General features: G+C 48.0%; 1 protein-coding gene across 3 annotated transcripts in view; it reads right to left on the reverse strand.

Annotated features, from left to right (window-relative positions):
* The window catches only part of LOC139054706 (transmembrane protein 198), a 121,938-nt gene that overhangs the window by 70,289 nt on the left and 30,439 nt on the right, over window positions 1-21,210 (reverse strand). Inside the window, exon 2 of one of the 3 annotated variants that reach the window (XM_070532175.1) lies at window positions 18,419-18,550. The exons of the other annotated variants lie outside the window; for them this stretch is intronic. The gene's annotated coding sequence lies outside the window, so the exon portion shown is untranslated. The remainder of the gene's footprint in view (window positions 1-18,418; window positions 18,551-21,210) is intronic. 3 annotated transcript variants of the gene reach the window in all.

The raw sequence follows: 21,210 nt of genomic DNA on the forward strand, positions 1-21,210 counted from the left end.
AGTGGATGATGCTAACTCTGCACGTACCCTACTTCTAAAGACCCCGCCTTGGAAAGAGCAATCCAGAAAACAGGACGCAGTTGAGTTAATGCGCGTTGCTGGTAATCTTGACTTTCGCATCAAATCAAATCAACCATTTAATGAAGGCAGTTTACGAAGTTTTACTGTGGAGCTGGCCTACGGCAAGAAAAATGCGTAATAGCTATGCAAAAGCCAGCAGATGGACAAAGACAAAGTAACGAGACAACTAGGGGGTTAGTTAGCCGGAGCTTGTTATGGCTCGCCATCTACGTCTGCATCTCCTTATTATTCTATAGAATAGCGAATATAGCGAATAGAAAGACTGTGTATACAGGGCATGCCAACGATCATGCACCAAGATTTAAAGATATGCAAATGTCACTTTGTTAATTGCACAGAACCAAGGCAATGTTGCTTGCAGTCGCTTGGAGATATTCAGATTTCTTGCATTCCGCCTAATTACATCATTAGTACGCGCAAAGTGCGTCGAGCGGCCAGTCGCGCGGCAATTTTGCGTGCATACTCGCGGGCTTTTTTCACGCTCGGAAAAACACTTATGTAACACGCATTGAACAGAAAGCTGTATCAGGATATTTCCATGTTGATCTGCAACTTCCTCATTGACATTTCTCACTGAAGTATAATAATCGAGAAGTTCATTAGTTAATTAAGACTAATTATACAATTAGGTGGGACGCAACAAATAGTCCGAGTATCTTCAAGCAACGACAAACGACATTACCTCCTTGGTTCTGTCTAGCTACGTGGCATTTGCACATGTATATATATTTTTAAATCTCGGTGCATGATAGTTGGGACACCCTGTGTACTACAGTCGCGGAAAGCGCCAACAGAAATCGCCGAGGGAGAAGCAAGTATATACACGCATCGACCGGCACATCAAACGACGAGCAAGACTGCGACGGGACGAAAGCGGACGTCGACGCGTAGGTCGGTTGCACCTGAGGCTCGTAATCCGCGGTGATAAGCGCGTAACAGGTAGGACAGACCACGTGATGAGGCAGGCGTCGATCCGGCGCACGCGACGCGTACGCAGTTATTCGCGCCGACAAAACAATCTAATCTACACACACTCGGGGCCCTTGCCGCGACGGGACCAAGTTCATGGCGCAGGTCGCTTCCGCCGGTGTAATGTGTGCGATTAAGCCCCTATATCTTCACATTCCAGCGGCGTGTACAGTTTGGAAGAATATTTAGCGCATATAGCGCTAATGTGAAACAGCCACGCGACTATAGCACGCGTATAATTAATGAAATAATTAATCAATGTGCCCGGTGTAAAAGAACAGCGAACGTCATGCAGATTTCAAAGTACTAGAGCGAAAGCACACACTTTCAAGTGCGTACACGCACTTCAAAAAATTTAAAAAAAAACATAATGAGATGTGATACTAATGCGTCAGTGTGGCAAACAAGCTAAACTATATTAAAATGTGTGCAGTATACTGACAGGCAGGTAATCGCTATGGTGCAAACCACCGTGCAGAATATAATAATGTTGCAGGGTATTTAATTAGACGCTTCACGAATAGACCCCCCCCATCCCTCACACTTTAAAAAATTGTACAGTAGCTGTAAATACAGGGAATATATTTTCAATGATAGAAGTTTGCTATATATATATATATATATATATATATATATATATATATATATATATATATATATATATATATATATATATATATATATATATATATATATAGAGAGAGAGAGAGAGAGAGAGAGAGAGAGAGAGAGAGAGGAGCGCTTTTCGCGAAGCAGCTAAATAGATACCGTGCATGATTATATTGCGCTTAGTGTTACACTAACGAACGTAAAGGCCCGTTCATTGCTTTATATACCATGCAACATTATTATATTCTGCACGGTGGTTTGCACCATAGCGATTAACTGCTTGCCAGGTATACTGCACACATTTTAATATCGCGGGATTGTAAGCTTCACGTCGATAGGGCTGTTATTAAGGACGGAATGGAGCTTTCTTGATGGTGGGGCAGGATTACGATCTTCGCAAGCCGCCAAGCGAAGTAGTTTACTTGTTTACTCATTTTCTTTTTCTTTTTTTCATGATCTTTGTTCATCGTGCTTATTTTTCTTGTTTCTTTTTTTTTCGTAGCGAGGGAAAATGATTACGTATTAATCCCTCGCTCAGTTACTGCAATAATGTCATGACATCTGATGGTAATGCCACTGTGGTAATCAGGCGCAACTTTATCAAAATGTGTGCAGAATACTAATGTGGGCTTCGTACCAATTTTCGGCTAGATTCTCACGAGAATTTTGCGGGAGACCGGGGCAGTTCTGCGGAATCACGCAATGTGCTGGAAGGTTCGTTCCCTCGTCCGCCTTGCGGGCTTCGGCAGAATCGATTTGCCATATTCAGTTTCTCTGTGCTTCGAATTGTCGATTAATTCGGTTTTCTGTATATATAGTGAGCTCAGATAGCAGAGCGACCGACGCGGAAAGGCATTGGTCCCGGGTTCGATTTCCCGACCAGGAAGAATTTTTCTCTATACCACGAAGCTTTAATTCTTTCCGAGGAACTCGTGTGGGTTTCCTTTGATCCTTCGCACTATAGTCGAATGGATGTCATTTTTTTCCTTTCGTCAGCGTCGGAATATATATACAAAGAAAAGGCGAACGGATAGCGGGCACAACAAAGGGGTGGCTGAAAAAAAAAGGAAAGAAAGAAAGAATGGAATAATAATAATATAATACGGCGCGTGGATGACAGAATTATTTATTGTAGAAAGTACGCGGCGCACGTACAAGAGGATGCAAGACGTCGACCCACAGCGACGAACATTGAGCATGTATAGTGATATCGATGAGTATACTCTTTCCAAAGAGCTGTAAGAGGATTCTTGTTTGCAAGGGCATGTAATTCCTTGTTCCTGCAACAATTAAGCCCTTGCAGCATTTTTTGTTGTTCTTCCACACGAAGCACAGATGAATGCAATTATTTACCTCTGAGATTATCCCTAAAGCGGCTCGACTGCACAAGCCATTGTGGCTAGCGTTTACCGCATTGAATACGCGCATTTTAACATACTTCGACGTTTTGATGACTCCAGAGAAACATCCGTATACAAGCAATTAACTGCGATACGGACGCCTACAAGCCGGCGTAGTTCCCAGACGAAATCTGAGCCGACGTACTTTATATAGATGGACACAACGTGCATGCTGCCCTTAAAATATGCGTGCGGCTGCGACACTTTATGGCAGCAACGCGGTAAACGTAGCTGACTGCGCGTGCGGAGGGCGCTATAGCGCGCACACAACCGCTGCCGCTGCAGTCCCTGCATACAGGACGCTCAAACACAATGTGACCTCACAGACCTGTCACATGCCAATCTCATGAGGCAAGCCGACACACGCCCACGCGATGCCGACCAACAGCACCATACCTCAAGTACACAGCCGCGTTAGGGAATGGATACGCCTATTGTGTGACACGGTGACAGTGATAAGGCTGCAGCGGCACTATACACTGCATCACTGTCAAGCGCGATGCGCGAAGTGTGCTCGTGACGTCTCCGGCGAAATTGGCGACGGCGAGCGCCGCGGGAGGAAAGGCGTAACAAGGGGAGCTCCTTCCGAGAAACACGCTGGGCCGTTTCACGCTGCACTTGCAGTTCCCTGGTAACCGTCACACTCGGCTGCACACCGCTGCGCACATGCGCTGCCCGTGCGGGGTCCGCCAGCGACGCGCGCACCGCAGCTGGCGAGCTCTCACGATAAGCTGCATCACGAAGTCGCTTGCGAAACCGCGCGTCGTAACATTTTGTTCACGGAGAGCATGCTGATACGCGAGTCGCTTTAACTGCTCGTCTACGAACGCGTTGAGGCTCGCACGGCGGATAATTACTGGTACATCCTCTTCTTTTTCACTGACGAGACTGCACATTAGCGTTTCTAAACCAGCTCGGTAGAATGTCCACTTGCACAGCAGCAGCGTATACATACAACGCTTCCTTCCAATTCCTTTCGCTCTTTTTCATTTCGGTATCCGCTGGGAAGCTTGTAAATTAGGGAGTAGCCCCTGTATAGACGGAGAGAATCGTTCTTTAATGGACGCTCGAGACGTTCGCCCAGCGTGCTGCTGCACGCGACGAGGATGGCATACTGCCAAACGGCGCATTCCTACACAGCACACGCACACACAGTAACAAGACACTTTATAAAGTGTCTGCTCGAGGAGAGTGCATCTTAGAAGGGCGGCTTCCTATAACGATAACTATACCCGCGTTGGTTCAACGTCCAGATATATACACGGTGCAACTAAGGAACTGCCACGTAAATTTAAAGGAGATTTTGACAGTAGCCCGATGTACAGACATGTTCTCAATCGAAGAACACGGTAGCGTAGCCGCCGAGAGGTAAGGAGAGCATACGTTGGAGTGAGCGATTGGGGACGCTCGAAGCAAACGCACCAACAGAAAAGGGACCCGTAAATGCGCGGGCGCGGCAGAGGGAGCGTCACAGGCGGACGCGATCCATCAGCGCACGGAGCCAAGGTCAACGCGGCTATAGCCAACACAATGACCCATTCTTCGCAGAACGCTGCTGTCAGCTGTGTGGTCGGTTACATTTTGCTCAATAAGTGCCACGCGACGAGAAAAGAAAATCACCCCCCCCCCCCCCCATCCATACCCCTGACGTACCCACGCAGACTTAAAAGCTCTCAGCGGCAAACAAATGGACATAACCCCACAGTGCGACGTGCTAATGCGATGAAGGTTTACCCCGTGACATATTCCCAAGTTTCGCACACAATGGGTCATGCACTGCCAACAGCATGGGGAAAAAAAAAAACAGAGGCAAGTGAGTAATGGGAAGTCAACAACAATTGTTTCGGCCTCAAATATTGTCCCGTATGGCGTGACGGCGCTGCCGCATGAAGTATGGCGTGAGAAAAAGTAATAATGAATACTTAATAGGTAGCCGTATCACGCGGATGCAGATGGGAGGACGGAAAAAGCGGTTATTCCCCGCTATGCGTTTGAATGTTGAATATATGCAAGATAAAGTTACCATAATAAGGACGTCGCACAAGCTTTTTCTTTAAAGTCAACAGAGACTGACAGAGACAGGTGTCAACATAGTGTATCTTCGAAATCGAAAATGCACCGTTCTTTAACCGTACTTTTATTCTTTCGTCTCGAAACTCGAGCGCGAAGACAAGTGCCTTACATCTCCAAAGGCTTGCACAGCTGTGAATGTTACTTAATAGCAGCTGCAAGCACACTGCGAGCGTGAGTTGAACAAAAAAGCAGGGCGCGCAAGGATCTCATCTGAACACGGTGTACGCGGGTCGGTTTTCTTGAACCTCTAACCTTTCTTTGATAAACGACGCACGCTGAAGTAAGGCGACAATCCAGCCGCGCTCTAAATCTCCACCGCTACATTGCATGCAAGCATAGGCACCAGCGTCTGTAGAGTATCGAGTTCCTGTACAGCGCATACGAGCGATTAATCAAATCGAATCTTCATTTCGACACGAACCGTTGAGACACACATTCAAAAGTCACAATCGGCGTGACGAATGGCTCTGTGCCCTACCTTTATGCACGCGCACTGTTACCTTATACGCACGATACCGATCGTCCTGCATCGCGAAGTGCTCGGCTCTCATGTCTCACTAACGTGCTCGTGTGCAGCTTTCGACAGGCACGTGCCCCATTGAGTTGACCGCCTCCCAGGACCGTCACGTACGCTACTCGTTAAGCTATATACATCTGCCCGCGTTGCTTGACTGAGCGGGCGTCCGTGCTCACGTGCACTCTACACGGTGGCCACAGCAGTCGCGCATCCGCAAGTCGACACTTCGCACAGGCCATATACATACACGCTCGGCCCATCTGTCGCACAACGCTGTGTACAGCTGCAGAAGAGGCGCCCGTCGAGGCGCACAGCTCTGACAGCCCGAACACGCTCCGAGCAAACGCCCGTGACAGCATCCCTGACCCGTGGTGGTCCCGTTATACTACATACGTCGGGGTAACGTTGCGCGAGCGCCTACAAGGAAGGTATAATAAAGCTGTGTATGTAGTACACGTCGCCAGACGGGACAAGTCTTCTTCGAAACTGGATGATGGGTTGAACAGGCGTTCGCTGGGACGTAATAAAACTTTCAAACAGAAACACCCCCGCGCATTCACCACCCCGCTGCCACGGTGCGATGCCGACCTCTAAAAGCGCATTTTGCGGTCGCGCGAGAAGGAGAAAAGAAGAAGAAAGGGAAAACACGCGCGCACATCGGCGCGACCTCCAACTGTACCCTCTCAAGAGAGAGAGAGAGAGAGAGAGAGAGTTCGGTGAAAGGGCAAAATGAAAGACAAAAATGCGAACGAAAGCGGGCCGGCCCGATCCAAGGCCCCGATGCGGTCCCTGCCGTTACGTCGCCGATGGACGTGACAGTAATACTCGGTGAGACCGCGTACAAGCCCACGCGCGCACCACTGTTTTTACACAGCTTGCACGCACATCTTATATATATATATATACGTGCCGACTTATAGCACAGTCCCATACACACTGCGAAACGGGGTGAGACACAAAGGCGGGCGACGAACTTTGTTTCTCCTCTTTTTAAATAAAGCTTTTGGGGGTTATAGTTCAAATTCGCGCAGAAAAGCGCGGTGGCGTTTTTTGTCTTATAGAGAGCGAGGGCGTGACACTGCGTGACCTACATCGACGGGCGCCCCCCGAGTTTGTGGAGCAGCTTTTGATGGAGCGCTAGCCCTGGGCACTTTCTTTAAGCTTATCGTCTTCGATGCCCTTTCACCCGCGTATCTCGCTTCCACATCGACGCCCTATGGGGCACGACCACTGTGGAGCTTAAAGTGAAACGCGGAGGGTCAGAAGTGAATTAGGGCGCCTCTTAACGCACGATTAGCCGAGATGCGGGTGTGAAGTGGTACCAATGCGCCCCAGATATATATTAAACATGCTCGAAAACTTGAGCGTCAGAGCTTGGATGACGCTGACGTCGCGTACATAATGAAATAAGGACGCATGTTTATATTTGTTAGAGCTGGAATTTCCGCTAATATTTAGAGTGTCCTAGATAACGTCAGCCAAGCTGTTATATATAAAAAAAAAACAATGTCTGCCGAAAAAAAAAAGTTTTTTCCTGCGCTCATTCGATCTAGGGATATCGTTTTTTATTCATGTGCGCTTTATGCATCAACCTCTTCTAGTATACCACTTGTGCTATATCTTGCAGTGATAATTATTTATAAAGCTCCCCTCAAAACGAAATTCCAAGCAACGCGTGCGGACTGTTGGAGGGCCCTATACCACATTATGTCTACTATATCGCGTATCGACATTCGCTTTATTCGGCTTAATCTACCTGGTCGTTTCAGAATGCAAAGCCGCAAGTCTTTCACGGGTCGAAGCAGCTGTAAAATGAAAATGACGACGTTCTGCCGTCTTCTTGAGTACATATAATGGCCGCTAACAATTAGGGCAGTACGAAATGTACGCAAATATGCATTGTTCACCACCCTCCCGCCTTGAAGCTCGTCGTTTGTATGCAGCGGCCTCCGCTCTCACGCACTCAAACCTAGCGTGGAAGGGACGTGACACACCCCATGCAGAGTTGCACAACGCGCAGTTGGAGGTAACAGCTGCGCAGGCCACATGCTCGAGACAGTAGTTCAAGACTGGCCGTGAATGAATTGCTAGCCCAATGAATTTTGTTTCTTCAACTGCAAATATTTCTTTCTGAAAGTCTTTTATACGGGTTTCTTTTGTATATTTTCCTGCTATACTGTCGAATGGATCATCTTTTTTTTTTTTCGTAAGAATTTGTCCATCTTTCGGATATTCCGCAGAACTGATTCGCACGTTCAAATATTCAGGCAGCTCTAGCGAAACGGATTACCCCGTTATTGTTACGCATCGAAGCCACGTCCGCCAGCTTTACGCATGCTGGTGCCTGGAAGGCACGACGTAAGCTACAGCTATATCGCGTCGCGCAAATCTGAGACGGTATACTGTGGTAACGAAAATACATTTGCTAACGTGATCATTCGGAGGCAGGACTTGACGAGCACTACAAGACGCGAGCCCGTGGAAGAGAAACCAGCTCATTCTATAGGCTCTCCATCTGTGTGAACGAAACGATAGCAGCAGTTGTTGGTTGAGTGAGGCATTTATACTGCGCAGAAGCAATAAAAGAGAGAGGCAGCTGCGACTAAATGAAAGGCGCGTGATCGAAAGATACGATAATAGAAATCAACCCAGGAAATACAACAAAAGACTTAGCACAAACCACCGACAATTATTGCCAACGCAAGCGAACAGTCGAACGTTTCTAAAAATATATTCACTTTATTAAAGGAGTGATGCGCTTAAGGCGCGTATGTTTGTTGCAGCGAGAATATTTAGGTAGTGTCTGTTGTTCATTGCGTGATTCCGTAGGGAACAGAGCCGTTAATCATAAAGAGAGAGAGAGAAGCGAAAGAAGAGCAGTGAGGTTAAAAATAAGAAAAGCCCGATCTGCTATCCTGCAAGGCGGGAAAAGGGATTTAAAGAGACACGACGGGAGAAACATTAATTTTTATAACGAAAATCGGCATACACACAAGTCTGACCGAGTACACGTCGCTAACCAGCACATTTGTAACGGTAATATGGGTGGCTATACAAATAATCTGATTCGCCATTTGTGCGTTGCCTCCAGCGACAAGAGCGCCAGCGTGGAAGGCGGCTGTCATGCTCCTCTCCCACCTCACAGCCCTTTCCCGAAACCGCTTCAGGGGAAGAGGGCAGAGTGAAAGGAGGAGGGATATGCTTCTCGCACTCCCCCAGAGCACGTGCATATACAAGATGTCCCATGTAACTTGAGCCAAGCATACAATATATGCAAATGCCACGTAGCTAGACAGAACCAAGGTAATGTTGCTTGCCCTCGCTTGTAGATACTCAGATTTTTTTTTTTTCATTCCACCCATTTCTGCACCGGCGGTGAAAGTCCGACCATCACCAACGAGCAAGGAGACGGGCGAAATAGCCAAGGAAATCTAGATACTTTAAAAGATATAGAGAGCTAGTATCAATTTTCGCAGCTCTGAAGAAACAAGAAACCGCGTATTCGGAGACGGAAAGCTTCAGAACCCTTCCGGCACCGCGGCGAACGATGCCAACTGAGCGCACTCCGCACTGAGCGTCGACACGTCCTTCCAAAGGCATGCGTGTTAAGCGCGCGTTCAGGCAACGAGCCAAGAATTTTTTTTTTTTGCTCATTTCGAGTGACGTTTGTCGTACATCGATGTCTCGGCAACGAAGCGTCTTTCCACTTGGGAGAGAGGAGAGGCCCGCCCGGTTAATCCAGCACCGCGTATACGCAAGCCTGCCACGCCTTGATTATATCAAGGCTAGGAAAAGGTGTAGTGTTTTCAAAGTTAGCGTGTACTATAGAACATAAAAAAGAATCGTGCAGGAAAAGCAAGATGAGAACGCTGTTTACATTACCGCGACGAATGGCTGGCCGGGAGAGAATTAAAGAAAAAGAAATCGGGAAGGGAGATTAACAAAGCTGAGCCCAGTTGGCTACCCTGACCTGGAAAAGTGCGACTGAAAGATGTGAATAAGATGAGAAGTTTGTGCACGGACACACGCGCAACGGGTACACAATCGCTCCGCACACAAGCGGTCGCATAGTCTGGCGGCTCTCAAGAAAGGCGTAATTAAGAGAGAAGCGAGCTCGACCTTCCGACGCGCCGCAAAAGAAATGTCAGCACTGCGCGGAATTAAAGTGAAAGAAAAATAGTCTATAGGAAATTAGCGAACTGAAAAGTATTCATGAAAGCGAGGTGGACACTGCTGCTCGGCATCAAACGCCGCACATCGCCGCAGGGCCAGGTGAGGAGAGCAAAAAAAGCGAAACGCGACGTGTAGACAAGCGCGGGAGATGCTGTGGCCTCAGGTATATATATATATATATATATATATATATATATATATATATATATATATATATATATATATATATATATATATATATATATATATATATATATATATATTTCTTTCTTTCTTTCTTTCTTTCTTTCTTTTCTCACTCACTCACTCACTCACTCACTCACTCACTCACATAGATAGATAGATAGATAGATAGATAGATAGATAGATAGATCTTTCTTTCTTTCTTTCTTTCTTTCTTTCTTTCTTTCTTTCTTTCTATCTATCTATCTATCTATCTATCTATCTATCTATCTAAAAAAAGAAAAAAAGAGAGAAAAAGGCAGGCAGGCAGGCAGGCAGGCAGGCAGGCAGGCCTGCCTGCCTTTCTCTCTCTCTCTCTCTCCCTCTCTCTCTCTCTCAGAGAGAGAGAGAGAGAGAGAAAAGAAAGAAAGGAAAGGGGGGGGGGCAGAAAGAAAGAAAGAAAGAAAGAAAGAAAGAAAGAAAGAAAGAAAGAAAGAGATAGATAGATAGATAGATAGATAGATAGATAGATAGATAGATAGATAGATAGATAGATAGATAGATAAAGAAAGAAAGAAAGAAAGAAAGAAAGAAAGAGGCAGGCAGGCAGGCAGGCAGGCAGGCAGGCAGGCAGGCAGGTTCGCTTCCCCTTCGTCTGTTCCTTTCTTTCTTTCTTTCTTTCTTTCTTTCTTTCTTTCTTGGAAGGAAAGAAGGAAGGAAGGAAGGAAGGAAGGAAGGAAGGAAGGTAAAAAGAAAGAAAGGAAAAGGGAAGAAAGAAAGCGACAAAGAAAGAAAGAAAGAAAGAAAGAAAGAAAGAAAGAAAGAGGGAGAAAGATTTCTATATAGATAGATAGATAGATAGATAGATAGATAGATAGATAGATAGATCTCACTCACTCACTCACTCACTCACTCACTCACTCACTCACTCACTCACTCACTCACTCCTGCCTGCCTGCCTGCCTGCCTGCCTGCCTGCCTGCCTGCCTCTCCCCTGGATATATATATATATATATATATATATATATATATATATATATATATATATATATATATATATATATATATATATATATATATATATATATATATATATATATATATATGCAGCGGGTGTGGAAACACGCGTTTACAGATTGCACCAATGCGTTTTCCTTCTTTGGAACTGTGTTTTGCACTTTGTCGTGTTTGGCAGCGACGACAGAGCAACGCAGTTTGTCGACACGGTGTCCGCTCTATACTCTCTATTATATACACGTACCAAGCAAGACTGAGATAGAGTCTCCCCGCTCCTCGCTTTTATGGGCCATCCTATCAGCGAACAAATTTAGCCCGCACTTATTTTTACGCACGGCTGCGGAGTCTTCTTCGTCCGTACCAGCCTCCAGTGTATCTTCTCTCTAAATCACACACTCACCTGCACATGCACAAACACATAAGCGGACGCAATTCCAGTTTATCCTTCGTCTAGGGGATGAATGAGGTGTGTATCGCATCCCCTCGCCACCTTTTCTCACCCTAGGTCTGCAGAAAACTTCTGCTCAGCTGCAATTCATCCAGCATTTTCACACGGATTGCCCCGGGCTTGGCACTCAATTAGAAAATTATATTTCCTAAATACATAGCGCCGGTATTCTTACACGCGCACAATTGCGTAATGCACAGCAAGCTGCCTTCCGAGAGCATAGCGAAAAGCCACGGCTTGCCCCTCCCATAGTGATAATAAGCAATTACGGCGTTTACGTGCCAAAACCACGATCTGATTATGAGCCACGCCGTAGTGGGAGACTCCGGGAATTGGAACCACCTGGTTCTTTAACGCGCACCTAAATCTAAGTACACGGTTGTTCTCGCATTTATCCCCCATCGAAATGCGGCCGCCGTGGCCGGGATACGATCCCGGGACCTCGTGCTTAGCAGCCCGACACCATAGCCACTGAGCAACCACGGCGCGGGGAATGATAATAAGCTATGGTCATCATCCTATGGCTAAATCCATATGGCAAATCTGTTTACTGTGCACTACTACTACATGGCCGAGTGCTTACGTACAGGCCACACGTCGCCTCGCGCGCAGCGTTCCGAACAACGAGGCCACGCCGCAGCGGCCCAACACGGGCTCCCAACCCCACTCGCGCGACAAGGCCACGGCTCGGAGTCACGCACAAGCGCCCAAGGCCACCGGATGAGTGCGCGCAAGCGTGAATCAGCTGGGCACGGCGGGCGACAGTCGCGCTGATCGATGCGACGCGCCGCTCTCTTCGCACTCGTTCTGCGTAAAGCCCCTCCATCCACGCGCCACTTCTGTGCAGCACGGGGGTCTATACTGTTCCGTTATGTGGGCGGGAGAAACAATGGGGACAAGGTCACCGACCTAGTGCGTTTGTCCACCCCATAATGCGCACAACAGGGGACATAATTTTAGTGGCGATTACGCGGCAAACGCGAGAGAAATGCGTTAACATTACGTCACACCTATTCGAGGTCCCGGACTCCATGGTTGAAACCGCGTTCAACATTGCCAAGTGTTCAGAAGCTGGCTCGATACACGTGCTGCCTCTTCGAGGAGCGCAGTGCAACTGACGGTGGTTCGGAGCAAACCATATATATATATATATATATATTTACTTTGACACCCCTAATACTAATGCATTAAACAAAGGTGAAAGCGATGACGTAGTATGCGAGTCCACAAATACGAGATATATGCTCAAATGTTTACTGCTTTTTTAAGCTCCTGATACCCGAAGACAGTGCAGCGTAACCGCTTTTCGAGTTGGTTTTTGTTAATGGCTGGTTCGTTGCTAATGTGAAAAGTGCTATTTTTGCGATAGTATATACATGGACACTCCAGGCGCATTTAAGCCGTCGCAGTCACCGTGATGTTCAGTATAAAGTCCAAGGACGATAACATAGTCGCCGCGCCATGGCCGCGCGCCGTATGCTAGATGTGAGAGGGAAAGCGTGCGAGGGTGAGTCGACGACGGTGGATCAATCTCGCGCACGCAAGGGAGGAAAGGGGGAGGAAGCGCGCCGTCTTCCGTCGCGCACAAGGTACTGTGGTGGGGGAGGGGAGTTCTACTCCGGCGGCGGCTGCGTACGGCGCGGCCGCACGGGCCCTATCTTGAAAGCGATCTGCGATGAGTACAGTTCTAGGTGCATCGAGGACTCGTAGCTTCGTGTGCGCTGTGTTCCCGCCACATAGTTCGCGTTTAAGCGAGAGGCAGCACCAAGGTCAATTCACTCGCTGCTGCTGCCGCGCTTTCTCGCTCTAGCGTTTTGAGAGCGATTGTGCCCGGTCGTCGAGTGAGATATGCCCATGCTTGCTTGTGTGCGCGTGGCATGACACCATGCTGGTTAATTTAATTAGTAAGCGAGTGCTTGCAGGTTCATACGGCCGGTAAAGCTATGCTATCCACGTATAGCTGTCTGCTAATTTGCTGTCGCAATCCATGCCTCGCGCGAAACTGCGACTTTTTTGTTTCTAAATGCAACGCTAACGTGTCAAAAGTATAGCGTCTTCACGAACGTTGGCAAAGTGTTTTTTCATGTTCGTTATGGCAAAAACCGCCTTTATCTGCCTAAACACAAACATGAAAATGAGACATCGTGTTAGGTTCACATGTTGATGCTGGATCCTGGATTTTCATATCAACTCGCGGTAGTCGAAACGAACTTCACGGTTGCTTTTCGTCGTCTGAGAGAGAGATGAAAGCAAAGGAAATACAGGGAGAGTCTTCGTCTGAGACGACACAATGATATATATATATATATATATATATATATATATATATATATATATATATATATATATATATATATATATATATATATATATATATATCAAATTAGTGTCAACTTTCTCGAAAGCTAACGGCACGCACATGATTAAACTATTTCAATACAGTTGCACGTACATCTGCCGTCACATCCAGGATTAAAATGGCTGTGGCTTAGGTAAGGTTAAGCACAGGATGCGAAGCATACTAGCCTTTATTTTAGTTGTTGAACCACTGTTTAGCCTGGTGAACTGCTGTTGCTTGGCTATATTTGGTTCGGCTAGACGAAGAAACAACTCATGCATTACTGCTTCGCATAGAGTTTCATATTAGTATACCTAGAGGCAAATCTGGCGCTGCGATCGTTCAACCTACATGGGAATGATGGGAAGTACAGGCTTCGGATTGGCATTCTGTTGACTGGCGAACTAGTGTACAAGTATTTTTTTAAAAGTTTCGGTTTCGCTCCAAGCGCAATTGCTATAACCTGTAGTTGGACAGTGCAACGCAAAGCTCTCTGCGTTTGTTAGGTTGCTCAGAGTGGCGATAGCGCGCTGGGCCAGCGACTGGGACGATGCTTGTGTCGCGGTGTGGCGTCGAAGCCGTGACGAGAAAGCGGCGGCATCGTAAACGTTGAAAGAACATGTTTTGAGCGTTTAGACCTTTGTTTGTTAAGTGTGTTAGGTTGGCACTGTAGCGTTACGTGCTTTATGAAACTTCAGAATAGAACAAAGAAGGCACTACTGATACAAAACATATACAATTGTACTTCTAGTGGCTTGACAATCAAATTTTATTGAGGGCTTCATTATGTGCTCGTTTATGTGCTCATTGAAATGCGTGTTTTAGGACTTTGAGAACACAAACTTACTTGTGGTAGGAAAGATAGCTGCTTCCTAGCTGTAGTCTAGTGTCGCACAATGGGTACCCGCAAAGCCACGCTGTAACGCTTCGGAAGCGGTACGCCAATATAAAATATGATGGAGCATACTCGTAGGAGGCCACTAGCGTCCTGCGTAGCACGGCAGCAGATGTGCTTAAAATTACATGAAGGCGTTCAGCAATTGTGACAGCCGACGCAACCTTTCGAAAGAGCGAGAGAGTTCGCAAGTGCCTGTCGTCTGCGAGAAAAGTCTCGCGTTTGCAGCGAGCAGGCGTCGTAGCAGACGACACTTGTAGAATTCCTCTCAAGGGCGCAACGCTTTGTCACAATACAACATTTTTATTTCCAGAAATACTTGATGAATATTTTTATATAAGTACATGCACGGTTGTTTTGCTGTTGCAAAAATGAATAAATAATTATTTTTTGGCGTTAAATTGGGAACAGAATCGCACGAGTATGCATACCCTGGTGTGTCCTGCTGACAAACCATAGTAAACCATGCTTCCATCTCAACATAGAGTTTCATATTAGTATAGAAACTCTATGCATCTCAACGTCATGCAAAGTTTATGTAGCGTGTTGTGCATCATATAACATACTGCGGAAATAGAATTAGATTTCGCGCGATAATATTTGAGTATAGCGTTGTTTACTGCGCCAGAAGCAAACGCCACTAGTCTAAAGACCGAAGTCAATCCGAAGCCTGTACTTCCCATCATTCCCATGTAGGTTGAGGCGACGCTCATGAGAACCCCCGTAGACACTAGCGCCACATTTCCCTCTAGGGTATTTTTAGAAACTCTATGCTGCTTCGCCTTCAAGAGTGGAACGCGACAGCGTTCCCGTCGACCCGCCAAGGGGTGTAAGACAATGGGCTACAGGGCAGCGACTACGCGCCCCGCATTGGACGCGGTGAGCGTCGAGCAAAGCAGCGTTCGGCGCGGCAACGAAATGTGCGCCTGAGCAAGAGACGCACGCCTTAGAAACAGCTCGTTTCTAAGGCAACACCGCATTCACTAGAGGCGCTTTTGTACCGCTTTGAAGCATCGTACTCGTGGCTCAGTGGTAGCGTCTCCGTCCCGCACTCCGGAGACCCTGGTTCGATTCCCACTCAGCCCGTCTTGCAAGAGTTGAGCCAAAGCCACTTCTCCTCTGTCGTGACGTCACGGTGTCACGTGGTTTCAAGGCGACACCGCCGCGCCTGAGGAGCTGGGTTGAGCTCTCGTAATATGCTTCGCATAATATTTTACGTAATCACTTCCCGAGTTAATTTTGGAAATGATTCGAGGCAATGGGCAATATAATGTATAAGGATGCCTCAATATGCCGATCGGACGACGGTTAGCCATAAGAAGAGAAAATAAAATCTCGAGCACCATCCACGCAAGTAGCTTTCGCAGTCGTCCTGCGGTTCTTAGAAGAGTGAACCGTGCTTGTCTTTCTGACGCGCAGTAGACGCTGTCGCGTGTGCGCGCACGCAGTTTTCTGGGACTATTTATCTATATATTTATGTATGTTTTTATCGGCTCACCTATGTCCAGTAGTAAACAAAGAGGAACCTGTTAAAACTTCCTGGCCTTTTCCTCTCACCCCATCTTCCTCTAATACGATGCCGCGTGCATTCCATTGTCCATTGCCACGATTCCGAAGTGCGCTCAATCAGAAGTGTTCAACGCAGAATTTCTGAAAATTGATTCGGTTCAACTGCAAAAAAAAAAAAAAAGATCCTGCACTTATGCACATACATAGCGGTATACAGAGCCTATATAAGCAGTGCGTGCATGGAGAATCATTCATGGCTGCTTCCACGACGCATACTGAAGAATAAAGGTTTATATACGCAAGCGGACCGTAGCGTTTCACGAGGCGACTGGTCTCCCCCACGATGGTAGCCACGAGGATGTCAGAGAAAGCGTCTTAGCAGTCCGCACCATACTCCATCGAAGTCATTCTATTACAGCTATAGCGTCTGAAGTAATCACCAAGCTCGCTTTCAGCCACTCCCACACACAATGGACCATTACAGCGACTGCACTCACAACGATAGGATGCAGCACGGCCGGAAGAGAGGCGGGCCTGCACTGACGAGAAATGGAATGAAGAGATACAGGGTCGTCCACTTCTAGGGAAACACCTCGGATGTATTCAAGGCAGTGTAAGTTCAGCATTTCTTCTTTCTACTTTAAGAGGGAAATGTAAAGAGAAGAACTTTTTTTTGAGTTTTTACGAACTAAAACAACAATCTCATTAAGATGCACGCCGATAGTGGCGGAGTGCGGGTTAATTTTGGCCACCTGGGGTCCTTTGACGTGCATCCAAATCTAAGTAGACGAGCGTCCCCGCATTTCGTCCCCACCGAAATGCGGCCGCCGTGGCCGAGTTCGAGACTACGACTTTGAGCTATACAGCGCAACGCCACATAGCCACTGGGGCAATATACGGTGGCGGGTACGCGGAAAATGTGCCCAATATAGATAGTATAAAGACGACTATTGTGAGCGTGTGTTGTGAAAATATAGTTCTTCAGCATTTCGTGTCAATATTAAACTACTTTGAGCGCTTGGCTACTGACGCGGCGTTTCTCTTAGCTGTGGACAATCATGCACATATCACGGCCGCTGGAGAAAAAAAGAAAGTTTTATCCAGCGGCCGTGCACATATAGTCGCGTACAGTCGAGGTCCACTCTGTCGACTGGATGCAATGATGCGCAACACTCGAGGCGAACACGATGCAAACCATGAGCAGCGCGCAGGAAAGAACACGGCGTTCCCATCATGTACCCTGGAGGAATTGAGGAGGAGGATGCGGACGTGGACTAAAAAGAAGAGCAGTAGGCTCCATGGGTGAAAGGGTGGGGTGGGGTGAGGGGGGGGGGACGATCGAGGACGCTCCACTGCGAATGAAGAGGAGCGTAATTTTAGCTTGCCGAGACGCGCGCCGGCGCAAAGGGACGACGAAGACGACGCTGCAGGCGCGTCTGTATATACGACCTGCTTCACCCGCCTCTTTTGCCCTCCTTGTCGCCCGAAGGAAGGCGAGAGCAGGGTGCACATCGTAGGGGAGGGGGAGGGGGGGGGGCGAGGCTAATTTGAATACATACAGCCGCGCGTGGTCAGGGAGGCGATGCACGCGCCAAGAGGGGCACATGTAGGTCGAGTTGCCTTAACGCAGGGTGAGCGGATGCGGCAAACGAGCCCTCGGAAGAAGCCATATATACTTCGAGTTTAAACAGCGCGAAAAGACGGCGACAACGAGGAACACACGCAAGGGCCCAGCGCTGTTCCCGTGCCCCGACGAGAGAATAAAAAATGTCGAAGGCGAGACACAGACACTGAATGCTGCCCACCATGCCGTTTCTCAGAAAACGCTGGCTCACTATTAAACCGGCGAAGCGCACCGCGACTCTAGCTATTTGCTTACTGATATAGTAAGTTTTGCGCCTGATAATACGCACTGCCTAAGTGGCAAAGTGGTCAGGGTGGTCGCGTGGGACTTGTTTAATGTCCGGCGAAATATCAGTACCCTGGAATAGGAAAGTTCCCTCGAATCAATACATTGTACAAGGGATCTATCTGTCAATGATTAACGGTTGAATGGTGAACGAGAGGAACGACCACCACTTAAGAGCTCGGCTTCCTATACCGAGTAAGGTCAATACAAATCCGGGCCTTAATGGCCGACAGAAATCGGGACGCACCGCTACGGAGCGTCATCACAGGTCAACTAGTTGTATAGTATATATACGTATAGTCGAGAGCTTACTTTTACCTCTCAGAGGCTTGAGAAGTTTCTTGATCATGCACGCGGCTACTTAACCAGCACGCTACTCGAAGCAACGGGAACAGCAAGGACTTCGATGTCTTCCCATCAATAGTTTTCTCAATGTGGCCGCATGCCCGCCTGCAGGAGGTAAAAGAAGACACCTATAGACTAAAAGCAGCCCCGAGTCAATAACCGCGCTAGGAACCTGTATATACTGCAATGCACCCCTTCACATAACGGGAAATGCAAGAGGGGGCGGAGGGAGGGGGGAGAAACAGTCCATAGATTCTCACCGTATGTATACTCATGCATGTGAAACATGCCACCGAAACGAATGGTATACATATCCCGTTGCTCTTGAGGTCAGTCACATTGAGGTGTGGCCTCCTCAACTTGGCCGGCCGCATATTCGCTGAAATCGAACTAAGCGTGTTTAAGGCTGAATTTGGCTCCCTCTCTCTCACTCACGCAGAGAGAGAGAGAGAGAGAGATCGCGTCATGAGAAAAATTAGGTTAGCCGCAGCATTTTACATAAGGGGTATGTACGCACGCAAAAGGGTCTACAGGGCGACGAGGCTTGAGCGCCGCTGCTCGTTTCTTATATATGGCAACCGCAATAGCAGTACGCGGATGACAACAAACAAAATGAAAAGCAAACGGAGAAGTGCGAGCGCACAACGCCGAGTTGGGACACGGAGCTAGACAAACGAGCAGGATGCGCGCTTATATCGCCGAAGCCGTTTAGGTCGATCGCCACGCCCATAAACTGCAGCTTAAGAGGGGCCGCTAATCCCTTCGGCACACATCGGGAAGACGGTCGTCTCCCGCAGGGCGCCCCTTCCTTCTTTCCGTCAGCCTGTGCTGTTGCGAACTCGCCAAACGGCGGCAGTGTACGAGCACTATATATCAGCATAAATTCAAACGCGAATAAATTGAAAGCGACTATATATAGCTTCGTTATTACATTTCCAGATTCGTCTGAGTGGCTTAATTCAAGCTCTACATTGTGAATTTTAGGTCTACGACATGCTCCAAAACGGGCTACGGAACGATTGCACATAGCACTTCCTTGTGTTCACAGCTAGGGACCAAGCGTTCTCATTACGTTTTTCTTCCGGGTTTCAATTTATGCTGATAATACATGCGTATAGCGTGCGCGTACACGCCCTGCGGCATCGCTGTCCAGCTACGCAAGAGCTCACCTTGGTGCCAGGCTCGGAAGAGGCGGGCGGTAAAAAAAAGAAAGATAAGGAGAAAGAAGGATACAAGCAAAGACAGAAAAGAAACGCAAAGGGGTCGCACTGCAGTCGCACGACCGGGTGACGTACATCACGGAGCCGCGCGCATTCTTTCCGACACGGGCGCACGGAACAGTTATGACTCTCCGCGAAGCACAATGGACCGCGAGCGGCGCGACGACGACGCGTCCCGATGCCGCGCGCGCGAGTAATTTGCTCGGCTCCCAGGGAGTGCCCGCACAGAGCCCGGTGTCTCTCTTTTTCCGGGTCGGCAAAGGGGAGCGGGCCGTTATTTTCGAGGCGTCGCGTTAAAGTCGTTCGGCGGACGGCACGACGCATTCCCGGCTCCTCGCGTGCGCGTGCCATCTATTAAACTTGTTCTATGCGAAAAGAGAAAGAACAAGAGACTAGAGATAGGACGAGGCAGATAAAAAGAAAAGCACATATATACGAAAGATAACCGCTGTAAAGCGAAGCGGAAACACGTGTGGAAGCGGCGGAGTTTTACAGCTGAGCGACACGCATCCGGAGCAGAGGCGCCAGACTGCAGGCGGGTTGACGCGACTCACGCACGGGCTTCGGACGTAACGCTGCTCCACGTACGATGACCTTCCCGTCGTTAAGTGAGCGCCTCCACTTACGTGCTACCTATATATGTTCCGCCTCTTGCTCCAATAAGATCGCTAATCCCGCGGAGACATACAGGAAATGTAAGGATAATCAACCATTTGTGACACATGATTGACAGACTTCAAGTGCAGATCGACGATAATGCGCAACACAACTGATCAGCACTTCTTTGTTGTTATCGATTTTTTTTCAACGTAAGCCCATATAAGAGAGAGCAGTTACTAAATGAAAAAGAAGCAGCTGAACTTATGACAGCAAAGTAACTTCCTGCGCGAATCCGTCCATTACATTACCGAGCGTGGTTCGAAAGGTGCCCGCTGCGAAATGTTCGCACGACGCCAGCGGAAAAGCAACACACGGCCCGCAACATCGTTTAGAACAATGGCCACTAGCTCACTGGAGACGACCCGACAAAATGACACCGCGGCCTTTACGCTGATCCAATGCAGGGACGGCGACGACCTCTTTGATGGCACAGGTAAAAGCGCAGCCTCTACTGTATGCGCGTATAACCCTGACATTACTGCGTCTCGATGTCAAAGCAAAAATGACAGCGAAAGGAAATGACTGACAACGAAGAACGCGTTTCCCTCGAGAAACAGGCGCGACGTCGAGCGGTCGATCTATAAGGATGCAGCATCTCCAGACTGATGTTACACGGCAGCGTGTATGTACAGCGGTCACTTGCGGAGAATTGCACCTGGCCATCATTCACGCAACAACCAAGAAAGAAAATGACCAGCTCGAAGAAGAAGTATACACGCGGTAACACGTTCGCTGGCGTGCGCGTCATCTCTACACTCACGCGATGGTGAAGGACGACGACGGGCTCGCGGTGCTCTCGTAAAATTACAGACGTCGTCGTCGTCGGCTCGGTGGCGTCGGCGCTACAGCGTGACGCCCGCCAAGAGCAAACGAGCGACCGAAACT

Source organism: Dermacentor albipictus, chromosome 1, assembly GCF_038994185.2.
Source record: "Dermacentor albipictus isolate Rhodes 1998 colony chromosome 1, USDA_Dalb.pri_finalv2, whole genome shotgun sequence".
NCBI lineage: Eukaryota > Metazoa > Arthropoda > Arachnida > Ixodida > Ixodidae > Dermacentor > Dermacentor albipictus.